Raw genomic sequence first — 11,189 nt, forward strand, 5'->3', positions numbered from 1 at the left:
CCAGTGAGGATGCCTCGGTTGCTCAGTCGGGTAAGTATCTGCCTTCAGCTCAGGTGATGATCTCAGGGTCCTGGGATTGAGCCCCACATTAGGCTCCCTACTCCGTGGGGAGTATGCTTCTCCATCTCCCTCTGCCTGCCACTCCACCTGCTTGTGCTTTCTCTCTCTGTCAAATAAAGTCTTTAAAAAAAAAAAAAACTGAAGCCAGACACCCTGGCTTCATTATAGGAAAGGTATTCACAGTTTGGTTTCCATGTCTTTGCAGCTATGTTAAAACTCTTTGTTCAACTGTTTAAATTTTTAGCAGCAATTAAGTGGATGGAAGGTATGCAGGCTTCAAGTTTGTGAGTGCAAGGGGACTACTGATTTATTTCAGCAATTTGGATTGCAATTTGGATTTGGAATTTAATTTCCATTTTCTCCGAACAAAGAAGATTTTTCTGTCTTCCTCTCTCTCTCTCTCTCTCTCCCCCCCCCCCACAGTTTCATTTTGTAACGATGACATCCAAAATGAAACAAGTTTAAAACAAGCTTTGAGACTTTTAAGATAACCCCCATAGTGTGGTGCTGATAAGGTATTCACTCCATGGCAGGCTGTTGGGCAATAAGTACATAATAGGACATTTGTACCACAAAAGTAAGGAGAAAAATAGTATGTTATTTGTTTCTGCAGACTAGCAGAAATATGCAAAAGAAAACCTCAACATGTTTCAAGTTTATAAATGTAATAATGGAACCAAATCGAAGACTTCTTCATCTCCTCTGAGTTGGGCCTGGTAGCTCATCTGAACTATTCATACTGGAGGGTTCCTAGCAGACAAATCAGACCTGGAAACTGGAACAGCCCAATACCTGGCATAGTGCAGGGGTTTGTAGGGGCCATTTATTATTTTCATGCTGTCAGCTTCCATTTTACCTTTCTAACAGCTCCTCAAATTTACTGGGGAAATAAAATTTCCCCCATGGTATGCAGTCTTGATGGAGGAACCAGATGCTTTCCCTCCTTAATTTCTGATTCAGTGAGTGAAAGAGGAGACACAAAGTTAGGCTTGGCCAGTCTGGGGTATATTCCAAGTGACTCTGACCTTGGGTGAGTGGCCCAATGATGGAGAACTGATGGAGGCAGTTCACCGTGTCAGGAGGGATGGTACATCATCCTGATGGAGTTTCTCTGTGAACCAGTTGCTGTACTTTCTGCTTTTTTGGTTTTCTGGAGCTCTCTGGGTAACTGCTTCTCCAAGCCTAGTTCCTAGCATCTCAGGAATTCTGTGAGTCTTTGAATAGTGTTCCAATAATTTCCCTTTTGCTCGGGTTAGCTAGAGTCCTTTTCTGTTGCTTGCTACCAAAGGCCTTAATTGAGATGGTACAATAAACATTTCTAGAGCTAATGAATGAATAGAAGGAAGACAGGCCCAGATTGTATTTCAAGATTTTGTGACTTTTCTTTTGTTGGAATCAGAGAATTGAAGCTCATCTGTGAATAGGTTTTCTTGGAACTTGGGAAGATACTAAAGTTTTATATAACTTTCCTTTTGAAGGCAAAGCAGGTTTTAAAATAATTGAACCTAACTTCTAAATATATGCTTATTGTCTGGTAGTTAGAAAGTACAGATAAGCATAATAAAGAATGTAAAAATATTCATACAAATCTTTCTATATAATAAATATCAATTGACAAAATCATGTTTAATACCCGAATGGTATATCTCATGGTAAAGATGATATATTTAGTGAATCCCCTGTTGTTAGATATTTGGGCTATTTCCAATTATTTACTCTTATAAAAGATCCTGCCGCAGTGAACACCCTTTTAGGTAAGTCATTGTGTACATAGACTTATTACTCTTAGGACACATTTTAAGAATTGGGATTGTTGGGCCAAAGACTTTGCATGTTTATAACGATTTTACTTGAAATAATAGCCCTTTTTAAATAGGGCTGCTTAAAAAAAAAAAAAGGAAGAAGAACTCTTTTATTGTGAGACTCTTCTTCAGCAAAGGCAAAAAGACCGCATAAACAAACATAAAATAAAACAATGAAAAATATATGGTTCAAGCTAGGCATCAGCATCTCCTATTTAAAACTTCATTACATTAACTGAGGTGTGTTTTTTTTTTTGTTTTTAAAGATTTTATTTATTTATTCATGAGAGACATAGAGAGAGAGAGGCAGAGACCCAGGCAGAGGGAGAAGCAGGCTCCATGCAGGGCGCCCGATGTGGGACTGGATCCCAGGTCTCCAGGATCAGGCCCTGGGCTGAAGGTGGTGCTAAACCACTGAGCTACCTAGGCTGCCCAACTGAGGGATTTTTATTGATCACTCCAACTAAATAGAGACCGATGGTACAAGAAATATTTATTAATAGTCTGTCTGCTCAACATAATTGGACACTGCACTTATTTTTTCCACCCATTCATTCAGAAAGCACTTATCAAGTCCCTACTGTGTGCCTGCCATGGTGCTAGGGGCTGGGACACAGAGAGGGAGGGAAGATCTGGTCTCTGCCTTGGAGGCACTCACCATCCAGTGTGCCATGCAGACTCACAAATAAGTTGCAAACAGCACAGTGTGGTGGTAGCTGCTACAGAAGAGAGATGAACACACTGTCGTGGGAGCAGAGAGCCAGGAGCAATTTCAACCTGTGCACTTGGAGTCCTGTCCTCAGTCTGGTTCCCTTCTCTCCCATTAGAAAAAGCACCCTTGGATATACCTAGAAAAAATACGAAGTTCTGGAGAATCAAAGAAGGGAGATATCAGATACGGTGCTATAGAACCCATACACGCTGAAAAGTATTAGGGCTGGCCAGTCTGGCGCACGTGGGTACAGATGACAGAAGAAAAGAAGGTGTACAGGGAACAGACCCCTGGAAATCCAAGGTTTTGGATAGGGCAAGGTGGCTGAAAGTAGGATTGCTGTTAATAGCAAGAGAAGGCACTGGCGTGTACCTTCATGAATAAAAGAGGTGCATTGCAATTAATTAGCTGTTGCGAAGGCAACAAGTTACTTAGTGGATTAAAACAACACAAATTTATTGTCACACTATACCTCTCTAGCTCAGAAGTCTGACACGAATCTCATTGCACTAAAACCAAGGTGTCTGCAGGGCTGCCTTCCTTTCTGGAGACTTTAAGGGAGCATCTGTTTCCTTGCCTTCCCCAGCATCTAGTGGCCATCTGCATTCCTTGTCTTGGGCTGCTTTCTTCCACCTTCAAGGCCGGTAACAGCTGGTCAAGTCCTTTGCACAGCACATCACTCTGACCTCCTCTTGTCCCTTGCTTCTACTTTTGTGGACACTTGAAGGATCTGCCTGTACAATCAGGGATAATCTCTCATCTCAAGTCCGTAACTTAATCCTATCTGCCAAGTCCCTTTTGCCCCGTGAGGTAATCTATGTACAGGTTCTGGGGATTAGGGCACGGTTATCTTTGGGAAGTGGATTTCTGCCTTCCACAGGCATTAGGTTTTAGCGCTCCAGAGTGACAGCACTGGGATCTGCCTGAGGAGAAGCATGCTGGCTGATATCAGGAAGGAGGACAGGCTGGAGGGCAGAGGGCAGGTGGAAGGCCCTTCTTATGATTCCAGAAAAAAGTATGACTCAGTCCAGTGGGAATAGGAAGGAAAGGACAGATGCCCGTGGCAGAATGGGGATAGACTCTCTGGGAACTGGCAAGTGGTTGAGTGGAGAGTGAGGAGAAAAGGAACAGAGGTAGAGTCGTTCAAGATGACTCAGGCTGTACGCTCCCCTGAGTGTGAGGATAATGGTGTCATTTATCAAGAATGTTTGGTTTAGGGATGTGGCATAGTGATAAATTTAAGTTTGGATCTTCTTATCATTAGAGAAATAACTTAACAGCTCTTCCACTATTCGATTGCTAATGGGGGACAGAAGATGAATAAAGATTCAAGAGCTATACATGCAAGGGGGGAGAAGTAATGGGTGGGAAAGGTTGGGAGCGAGAGGTGTCGAGGGGGGGACAGGGCACAAAGAAGGTAAAGAAGAGATGTACAGACCGACATGGAAAAAGGGAGAAAGAAGAGAGAAAAAGTGTACGAGTTAAGATGGGGAAGAAATAGAGACCATGAGGAAGAGAGACAGGGCCTGGCAAAAGAAGGGAGGAATGAGAGGGCTATGGACAGAGAGATAAGCTGAGAAAGGGACCCGTTCCGGATTTCTGGCAATGAATAGGTTGGTAAATTTAAATTTTGAGTTCAATCAGGTTGTGCTCACAATTGTAAGTTAACAATTTTTAAGATAGTCTTGAGAGATTGCTTTGCTTTCAGAAGTTAATTGCTGTCACATCTTCTGTGTTTTGTCAGGTGTCCAGGCAGCCTCAGTAGGCCTTGTGGGGGTGAATTGTGCCCTCTGGAAGACCCCCTCACCTGTCTCACCCAAGGCAGACCCTCATTGCGCCTTCCCAGTGTGGCCTGTTTAACTCTTTTTGTTTGTTTGTTTGTTTGTTTGTTTTCATTTTTTGTATTTTTTGTATATCTTTTGTATTGGAGTTTGATTTGCCAACACATAGCATAACACCCAGAGCTCATCCCGTCAAGTGCCCCCCTCAGTGACCATCACCCAGTCACCCCATCTTCCTCCCACCTCCCCTTCTGCTAACCCTTGTTCGTTTCCCAGAGTTAGGAGTCTCTCATGCTCTATCACCCTCTCTGATTTTTCCCACTCATTTTTCTCCTTTCCCCTTTAAAGCTTCTGCACAGCAAAAGAAGCAGTCAACAAAACTCAAAGACAACCTACAGAATGGGAGAAGATATTTGCAAATGACATCTCAGATAAAGGGCTAGTATCCAAGATCTATAAAGAACTTCTTAAACTCAACACCCGAGAAACAAACAATCCAATCATGAAATGGGCAGAAGACATGAGCAGAAATTTCACTAAGAAGACATGCACGTGGCCAACAAGCACATGAGAAAATGCTCCGCACCACTGGCCATGGGGGAAATACACTTCAAAACCACAATGAGATACCACCTCACACCAGTGAGTATGGGGAAAATGAACAAGATGGGGAAACAACACATGTTGGAGAGGATGTGGAGAAAGGGGAACCCTCCTGCACTGTTGGTGGGAATGCGAACTGGTGCAGCCATTCTGGAAAACTGTGCGGAGGTTCCTCAAATAGATCTGCCCTAGGACCCAGCAATGGCCTGTTCAACTCTTGAATTGTTTTGTCCCTGGGACTTGAGACCTTTGTCAGATACGTTGAGGAAAAAGGTTCTGCTTTCCACCGCGGTTCCTCGCAGCTAACAATGCCCTAAGTGACAGCCAGGAACTCGGGAAGGCTCAACACAGCCTGTGCCTTTCTCGTCCCCATTGTACAGATGGGAGCGCAGAGGCTGGCCCCGGGTCTAACCCGGCGCTCGAGGTCCCCGGTGGGCGGAGCTGGGAGACCAAGGAACCTGCAGCCCAGGAAGCCAGAGCGGGCTAACCGGGACCCGCAGGACCCCAGGATGTCAGGCCCGCCGAGCGCTGCCTCTGGAAACCTTGGGCGCCGCCCGTCCCAGGGAGCAGGGAGCTGGCCCCGAACCCCGCTCCCACGCGGGCCGGCCCCGGGCAGAGCCAGAGGCCCGAGGAGGAAGTGAGCTCTGCAGGGGTGGGACCTCCCGGCTCGGCCACCACCAGCGCCTCCGGCTCCTGGATTTGCGGTCTTCCCGGAGGGGACGCGGGGCGCTCCGAGAGGTTGCCCAACTTGCCCAAGGTCACCCAGGAGCCGGCGCGGGCCGGGGCAGCGCTCGCGCAGGGGAGGCGGCCGCGGCCAGCCCCGAGGGCGAGGGCGAGGGCGAGGGCGAGGGCGAGGGCGAGGTCCCGGCAGCGCCGCCGCCGCGCCCGGGCCGCCCTCCGGGGCACCCTCGGGGGCACCCGCCGGGGCAGGGGGCGTGGAGCGCGCGCAGCCCGGCCCCGCCGGCCCGGGAGGAGGACGATGCGCGGCGCGCGCAGGTGAGCGGGGGCCGGGGTCCCGCCGCCGCAGCCCCGCGCCCGCCGCCCATCCGCCGGCCTCCCGCGCGGGGGCTGGAGCCGGCACCCGAGGGGGCGGCGGGGCGGGCGCAGGCAGCGCTGGGAGCGCGGCGGCGGCACTAGCGCGGCTCCGCGGCTGGGGGTGGCCGCTCCGCCGTGCCGGGCGCCTGGCTCCCTCGCCTCGGGCGGCGGTAGGTGCGGGGGCGCGCGGGGCCGGACCCGGGAGCCCGCGGGCCGGGGGGCGGGGGGCTGCGGCGGCCGCGCGGGGCCGGAGGGGTGCGCGGCGGGGCGGCGGCCCCGGGGGCGGGGGTAGCCCCCGGGGGCGAGGGGGGCGGCCCCGGGGGCCGGGAGGTGACCGCCGGGGGCGGGGGGGGGGGGCGGCCCCGGGGGCGGGGAGGTGACCCCCGGGGGCGGGGGGGGCGGCGGTGCAGGACGCGTCTCTGGCGTGGGACCCCCCCTTGGGTCGGGGCTGCTGCCCTGCGCTTGGGTGCGTGGGGACTTGTGAGACTGCCTGTTTGTCCACTGACTGTGTGTGTGTGTGTGTGTGTGTGTGTGTGTGTGTGTGTTAGGGAGAGAGGGGGCGGGTAACATGGCCAGTGCATCCATAACCGTGTGTGTAACTGGATACATGAGTGTGGAGTCTAAGCCTGGTCCTGGATGTGTGACCGCGAGCGTAACTCCCTCCCACTGTGTGTGGCAGGACGCGGATGCTCCTAGTTGTATACCTGGGCTGTGCCTGTGCGTGCGTGTGAGTGACCGCGGGCGTGTGGGCACGCTGTGCTGCAGGAAGCTTTCACGGTCACTGCCTGCAGTTTGTCTTTCACAGGATCCCCGATACCCATTTCAGGTGCCTTTCCCCTCCGCGGGCTACCCAGTGTGTGGCACTGTGCTGTCAGTTGCTTCTGGGAGAAGTGGCTGTTGAGACAGGAGAGGCGGTGGCCAGCAGAGGTGGAGAGGTCATGGCCACCAGCTTGTCTTCCCAGAGTGCAAGGTTAAGCGAAAATGTTGGCTTGATTTCCCATGAACAAGAAAATGTTTCTTAGGTGGAGTTTGATGGAAGGACACAGAGAGGAGCTTACCCTTCTTGCCTAGATATTGTTGACATGGGCTCCCTGGGTTTATAAGGCTGCAGGTGACCAGGCGTGCGGAAGGAGGGGTGTGTGTGTGTGTGTGTGTGTGTGTGTGTGGTGGGCAATGGGGCCCCCAGTGTTTGCCTGGTGCCTGTGTGGAACTTCGGCATCCCTGGTGAAGGAGGAGGAGCTGCTGTGTGCTGCCGGTGAGCACAGGTGGTGAAGGGAAAGGACACTGTGACAGATGCTGTGCCCTAGAAAGAAGGAAAAAGTCAGGACAAGGGGACGAGACTCGTTCAGTTGTGAGGAGTGGCTTTCACCCAGGAAATGATGAGGTGGAGAAAATTAGTAACAAGTAAAGAGAGCGTTCAGTATTCTCAAGTCATTTTTTAAGTCTATTTTTCCCATCTACTCTTACCCTAAACTCTCTCTTGTGTTTGCATCACTTCCCCCCATGGGAAATTACTATTGCACAATTGAGCATAATTATTATTGCACAGTTGAGCAGGTCGCCATTTAAGCTCCAGGAGAATTGGAGCAATCCTGAGCTAGTGGGAGTGCCAGGGAACGTTCACTTCAGGGCCATGTTGAGTGCGCTGAGGGCCCAGAGGACTGTGGTACTCTTGGTTTCTCTGAGTTATCTGGATTTCATTCCTGAAGCTGGTCCTCCCAGGGGCCACAGTGGCCCCACAACCAACACACTGAATGTGTTTCTTTCTACTCAACTTCTCCTGGGCCTCACTGACACGGTTCATCCCCTCACACCCTTGTCTGAAGTTCGCAGATGAAAGAACTGCATTTGAAACCCAGCAGAAGTGACCTGCTGACCTCCTGACCCTCACCCCCCATCACCCCCCATCTGTTATTGGGCCACCACTGTCCCCCAAGTCATTCTGGCCAGGAACTAAAGTTACCTCGTTAGATTTTGTCCTCATCAGTTGGCAGCCACAGCTTGATCAGAGGGCAGGGCTTATCTCTTTCCCCTTAGGACTTCTTCAGTCTAATTTTCTTTGTTTGTTCTTTATCACCACTGCTACCACCTTATCAGGTGAACCCCGTATTCAGGGATTTCCAGAGATAGGAACAGTTGAAGACTGTCATCGCTGAAAAAACGCAAAACACATATTCTGAGGGGACCCTTGCTATTATCACTATCCGATTAGCAGGTTAAGTAAGTTCTTTGGAAGGATCTGGATCTTCCGAGGATGGTAGCATTCTGTGACCTAGATTGAGTCTCTTGGCCTTTCTAAATTTCAGTTTCTTCACCTGTGAAATGTGATAGAAGATTTCAATTGGAATCTTGTTGCTAAGGTCAATTTCTAAGGCTTTACAATTCTCTGATAGTCATTGGTGTTCTCTCAGTGAGAAACATTGCCCCTGATGACTTAGGGTTGTCTGCCAATACCTAACCATCTTTTAAAGAAGTTCAGTATGTCTTTAGGGAAAGGAACCAGGCAAAGGGAGAAGGGGTGGAAATACATTATTGACTTAAATTTGTGGTTGAGGGTCAACTGTCCACATTAAGCCTTGGGCTTGAAGGAGTCTTACAGGTCATCTGTTCTCACTTCTTCCATACCGTTGCCTTTTTGAAAATTGAAAAAGTGTTAAGTCTTATTAAGATAACTTCACACAATGTTGTAATTCAAGGTTTCTCAAATCTTTGTACTATTGACATCTTGGGCTAGATAATTTTTTTGTTGTGAGGTACTGTCCTATGCATCATTGGCTGGTCAGCAGCATCTCTGGCTCCCATTAAATGCCAGGAGCAACCACCCGTTGTGACGACCAAAGTGTGTCCTTGGGGAAGAAAATCCTTTCCCATCCCCAGTCCTTATTGAGAATCACTGTTGCAGTTCAAACACAAGTCTTGTGGCCTTGTACAGAAATATCTTCTGAGTAAGTAATTTAATAAGTAGTTGAACTTGTGTGTTGCTAGCTGCTTTTCCACCCCCCCTTCCAACTGAACCACCCTCACACATTTACCTTTATCCCTCCTGGTTTCTCACTGTCTTGTTGCTATGCCTGGAAATGCTCAAGATGTTGCTGAAGGCTGAGAAGCATTTTGGAGACATTATCATAATAATCCTAATAGCTCACATTAATCCAGCTCTTATTTTGTGCCAGGCACAGTTCTAAATGCTTTACGTGGATGATCTCATTTAATCTTCATTAAGAATCCCGTGAGAGAGATCCTTTTATTGCTACCCTTTGCAGCGATGAGGTGACTCAAACTCAGGTGGGATAACATGCTCAGGGTTCTCTGATCTGTGAAACGGTGGAGCTGGGTCTGACTCGAGAGTATGTTCTGAGCCCCCACACTACACTCACTGTCTTCCATGAATGGGATCTTGACGTTACAGGTGGAAATGAATTTAAACCACTTCTAGTTCAGTTGTAGAACCAAGTCTGCTTCTAGGAAGGCTAGAAACTGAAGTTGGCAGTTGTGTTCAGTTGAAACGATGTGATTTCTGTCTTTGTCTTCTCCTCTCTCTTTATCATGAAGCTTATTCAGAAATAGCTCCAAGGTGTAAGCAGAGGGAGAGGGATAGGGGCAGAGTACACTGGGGGCAGGATGGGGGGCTCAGAGAAAAGGAAGGATGGAAAAAAGGAGCAAACAGTGGATGAGGCATTTCATTTTCCAGTAAGTCCTCTCATCTTGGAAACTGTAGATATCGCTCTAGTCATTAAAAATGAAGTTGCCATATTTTTATCAACTCCCTCCTTCTGTATTCTTAGCTTGCTCTCACTCTAACATGAATGCTGTTTTCTAACATAAATGCTGTTTTCATGCTACTGAGGCAGTAGAAGGTGGTACACATTGGGACAGAGGGACACGAAGTGTAATGTAAATGGCTGGCAAGTAGGCTTATTGATAGGGTAATGATGACCTTACCCATTACTGTTAAGCTTGACAGTCCAAGGCAAGCCCTAAGAAGGCCGACTGCTTCTTCTAAGACCCTGTATTAACAAAGCCACAGGTCTGGTAGCTGCCAGCGAATAAATCATAGAGCCTTGGTTTTGCAAGCTTCATAGATTGGTTAAGACAGCAGCTCTCAAACTTTGGTGAGCTCCAGAATCATGTATTGGATGTGCTGACACACAGATTGCAGGTCCCCATCTCCAGAGTTTCTGATTCAGTCTTTCTGGTTTGGGATCTGAGGATCGGTACTTTTGACTACGATCCCCCGTGTTGCTGATGATATTGGTCCAGAAACCAGTCTGAGGACCACAGGATTAAGACTGAGATACCTGAATAAAGTTTACAACCCACCTTCCTGAAATGTCTGAACCACAAAAAAAGTTATTTTGAAGGTAGCTAAGCATTTAGATTAATGAGAGCCAATGGTTAGAGCAAAGATTGAAAGAACAGTCACTGCTCAGGACTAGTTCGCATTTCCCTTGAAGCTTCTAAACTTTACCTCTCATTCTGAACTTCAGAAAAGCCTCTGCTTTTTTTCTGAGCTTTGGTACTTCTAGGTTAGATTAATTCTGATCTTAGATCTTTTCCTGCTCCCTACCTCCTCACACCGGCCCATGGCTACTTCATTTGCAATGATAAAAATCCCTCATTACTCACAGGATAATCCAAATGAAAAGTTCTTAAACATCCAATCTGCTGCCAGATACCTTCTGACCAGTTCCTCCGGGATTGAGAATGGTTTGTTATCTGTCCATTCAGCTTTTGTTTCCTTGTAGTTCCTTTGCATTTTTTCTGCATTCAAATCAACATTAGTACCATGAAGAAACCCAACAGAAATCCAAGTCGGAACGTTTCCATATCGCTGATTAAATTTTTAAAATCTCAATCAGAAAAAGTTTCTTTTCAAACCAGATTTCAAGCTCCATCAACCCCTTCCTTCTCAACTCAGCCTCTGCCTCTTTTTGCACAGCCATGCATCCTTCACCTGAACAAGGTGACTCCAAGTACTTGCTCAGAAAGATCTAGCTGTTTGGAAGCTCAGAAACCTGTTATTTAAATAATGTTTCTTGAATATTTACCAGGTGTTGTGGAATTGTAGACACCTGGCCTTCTTTGATTTTTATATCAAAACCCTGACAGAAGATGTGTTTCTCTCATTTACAGATGGAAGAACCAAGGCCTGGAAACTTGAAGCAAACTCTTATCTGTTAGTCTAATTGTATTAGT

The 11,189-nt window shown here is 48.0% G+C and overlaps 1 protein-coding gene across 5 annotated transcripts in view; it reads left to right on the plus strand.

Annotated features, from left to right (window-relative positions):
* Nucleotides 1-5,888: 5,888 nt before the first annotated feature.
* The window catches only part of HTR4 (5-hydroxytryptamine receptor 4), a 173,142-nt gene continuing 167,841 nt past the window's right edge, over nucleotides 5,889-11,189 (plus strand). For 4 of the 5 annotated variants that reach the window (XM_038535086.1, XM_038535088.1, XM_038535084.1 and 1 more), the window contains exon 1: nucleotides 5,889-5,954. The gene's annotated coding sequence lies outside the window, so the exon portion shown is untranslated. Of the gene's footprint in view, nucleotides 5,955-6,087; nucleotides 6,164-11,189 lie in introns of those variants that run through there. The other variant, XM_038535085.1, reaches the window with a different exon arrangement.

The sequence above is a fragment of the Canis lupus genome, chromosome 4 (genome assembly GCF_011100685.1).
Source record: "Canis lupus familiaris isolate Mischka breed German Shepherd chromosome 4, alternate assembly UU_Cfam_GSD_1.0, whole genome shotgun sequence".
NCBI lineage: Eukaryota > Metazoa > Chordata > Mammalia > Carnivora > Canidae > Canis > Canis lupus.